Raw genomic sequence first — 3,656 nt, 5'->3', positions numbered from 1 at the left:
TATAGGATGTCAATAAAGGAACTATATACTCAAAATACATGTGTGGTTGCAATTTAATACTGAATATGTTGAAGGCAAGGCCTTTGAATAGCTATACAGTTTTTGCCCTCACAATGAAGTCTCCCCATTCCCCCAAATTTGTGATACTCAGAAGTCCCATTCTCCCCCCCCCTCCCACTGCCCGGGGGCCTATTATACACAGGCGTTTTGCCTCATTTTCATTGCATAACTCTGTCTGGTTTCCTTTTTCATTCTGCATTATTTTTCCTCCCTTTAGCACTCAGTTTGTTTTCCGTTCATTGTTTCCTTGTGTTTTCTAAGAGTAATTTTGTGCTGATTTTTCTCTTGCTTCGCTTCCAAGCTGAAGGTAATTCAAAAGCATACAGATTCCCTTGAAGTCCCCCCACCCTTTCCCCACCCCTCGAAGGCCACTCCACCACCCACAGAGGTGTCGATGCGCTTAGAGTCCAAGAGGGTGATTCTTAGCAACGCAAGAATGAAGGCTGTACACAGTAGCTGTAAACCCACTATATACATTTATTTACACCAACCACTCCTCTTACTGACAATATGCTCCGCTGCACTCCAACTCCATTAACCCACAATCACCACAGTTACTCTGTACATTTATACATTGGACAGCCAATCAGCAACTTGCTGTGTCATGCTGACTCTGCTGGCTGATGCAATACCTCTGGCAGCCAGCCACCGGCTGTCATCTAGATCATCTAGTCTTCTGATCTACTTTCACTTCTACAGCATGTGCTATTAACTGTCATTCCTGTCAGATACAGTGACACCCCTCCTTAGTTATAGACCATGCTGTAATCCATACATTACAATATTCCATACATATTGTTCATATTACCATTGATACATTGGTTACATCTTTCTTTCCATATATACATTGGTTACAGTTCAGCAATTCATTCTCTGAACTCTTGTGTTAACACACACACATTTTGCTCCGCTTGCCAATTATCCTGCAAGCACATTCTTATCAGTTGGCACATTGCCCAGACTGACCATATCTCCTCAGTTGGCTCTCTTCCCAGACTGAGCACTCCCTTATCTTTGCTTGGCTTGTTTCCCAGGTCTGTTAGAAACACAGTACCGTGTAGTTTAGTGTAGACGTGCATTCTCTTTCAATACACATATTTTGTCAGACTTCAGCTTTTTGACACTTAGCTTAACATTTTTACATTTAGCTATTACAGTTTTGGAATTGTTACATTTCAGCTTTACAATCACCGTTTAGTTGCAGCTTAATATACATTTTAAAGCAGTATGTTTGTTTAATGTTATAGCATTTCTTTTACATTCCAGCATTTATTCATTTGCACACTGAATCCTTTTAATTAGTTACTGCTTACAGCCTCTCCTTCCAGGCTTTTGCTTATGTGTCTCCCTCTTCTCTAGGAGACGTGCCATGCAGCAGTTCCAGCACACTAGGATACGTTGTAGGGTTGTCATCATATACGTATGTATAACTTCCTTCCTCCTTTGTGAAAGAAGTATCCTCCTTTAACTCCGGTGCACTCTCACAGCACCTGGGCTTTCCATCAGGCAAACAATCTCCATTGCCCAGATAATTTATATCAGCATCAAAACCATATCTTTTGGGCGGCACACCTTTATTTTCTCTTGCAGAGACCCTGATATCAACCGGCTCCCTTTTTACAGCCTCAGAAGTCTCCTGCTGCTTAATGCTGCCTGCACTGTCCTCCTCCTGCTCCAGTGAGTGAGCCTGCTTGCTTTCTGGCTTTTGCCCCTCCTCACTTGTCAGAGACAGTTACAGCTTATTTTCTCTGGGCATTTCATTTGCATGGATTTTGGACCAATTCTCATCCTCACAAAACGAGGCAGACCTACTCATCCTAATTATGTCATTACCGTCCACAAATCTCCAGGATTTCATGCCATTCTGATACCCCACGAATACAAGTTTTCTGGCTTTGGCACCTCCCTTCCTCCTCTTGTCTAAAGGAATATTTACCCACGCCTTAGATCCGAAAATTCTAAGGTGATCCAGGGATGGCTTTCTCCCATACAGAACCCTGTAGGGTATGTTATTTATAGCCTCTGTCCACAAACGATTAGAAATGTAACAGGACGCTTTCAAGGCTTCACCCCAGTATGCCAGCTTTAGACCACTATCTTCTAGTAACGCATGGCAGATACCCTGGAATACTCCCGCTTTGCGCTCCACCACCCTGTCCTCCCACGGGGAGGAAACATTTGCAACTCTATGTTTTATGCCCTCTTGCCTCAAATAGTTGGCAAAGTCTTTGCTTAGAAATTCACCTCCCTGATCAGTTTGAAGCGAGGCAATTTTTGCATTTAACTGTTCTTGTACCCTTCTAGCCCAGTACTTAAAAGTTGCACAGACATCACTTTTATGCTTAATAGCGTACACCCACGCAAATCTGCTGTGGTCATCGACCAGAACCAACCCAAACCTATTTTTAGAAACACTGGGTGCATACAGCCCCACCAGGTCGGCATGTATTAATTGGAGCGGTCTCTCAGACACATGTTCACTCCGTCTAGTCGATGGAAATGCCTTTGATTTGGCTTCCTTACAGATGTTACAATCTAGGAAGGCATTACATTTATCAACTTTCACTCCCTGCAATATCTCCAGGGTTTTGTTGATTGTGTTGTAGCTGGCATGGCCCAGCCTTCTATGCAGCCGGTGAATGCACCTGCTGTGTGGCTGTTTATTCCACACAGTTTGTGCCTTTTCCACATTTTGCACAAGCTCATACACATTAGCTTTTAGTGTTCCTTTAGCCAGCCGTTTACCCTGCTTTAAGATCTCACAGCCCTGCTTATCAAATATTACTGTAAACCCAGCTCTTGCCAGGACGGAGACACTCAACAAATTAGTCTCTAACTCTGGCACACACAATACATTATCAAAACTATGATTAAGTCCAGGAAAATAGACTGTGCCTTCACAAAGAACGTCTGCTTGTCGTCCATCAGCTAAGCTCACAGTTTTCTGCTCAGCTGGTCTGCAGTCCTGCAGCTGTTCTTTCTGGCAGCAAAATATCTGGGTAGCCCCAGAGTCTACAACCCAGGGCAGACTCTGCAGTCCCGGACCAGTTCTTCCCAGAGTTGCCTGGGGTGTCCTTGAAGACTGCTGCTGGCTGTTTCTCTGCTGCTGTGGACAAGACCTTTGCAAATGTCCGAGCTGTTTGCACAAATAACAGCGCCTCCTCCGCACTTGCAAGGCTCTTTCCTCCTCCTTGGCTTGCCAGCTGGAACCAGCCCCCACAGACCTCTGCTTATCTTCTTCCTTGCGGTGAGTCTGCTCTTTCTTGCTTTCCAGCTGCCTCTGTTCCTCTGCCAGGAGTTTGCCGGTCACATAAGGCAAAGTTAGCTTGTTGGCATCCTGCCCTTCAAATGCTATCACCAGCATGTCATATCTCTCATCCAGAGAGCTCAATATTATGTACACTTTATCTTCCTCAGCCACCGCTTTACCCCTTGCTTCTAGCTCTTGGAAACAAATAGACATACCGTCGAGGTGGTCCCTCATCGACTCCCCAGCCAGCATACGTTTCCTGTAGAGCCTCCTACACAGGGATATCAGCGAACCTGCTGACTTCTGTACATACACAGCCTTGAGAGCTTCCCAAGCCTCCTTTGCT

The sequence above is a fragment of the Heteronotia binoei genome, chromosome 8 (genome assembly GCF_032191835.1).
Source record: "Heteronotia binoei isolate CCM8104 ecotype False Entrance Well chromosome 8, APGP_CSIRO_Hbin_v1, whole genome shotgun sequence".
In the NCBI taxonomy this organism is placed as follows: Eukaryota; Metazoa; Chordata; class Lepidosauria; order Squamata; family Gekkonidae; genus Heteronotia; species Heteronotia binoei.
This window is presented reverse-complemented; position numbering follows the sequence as displayed.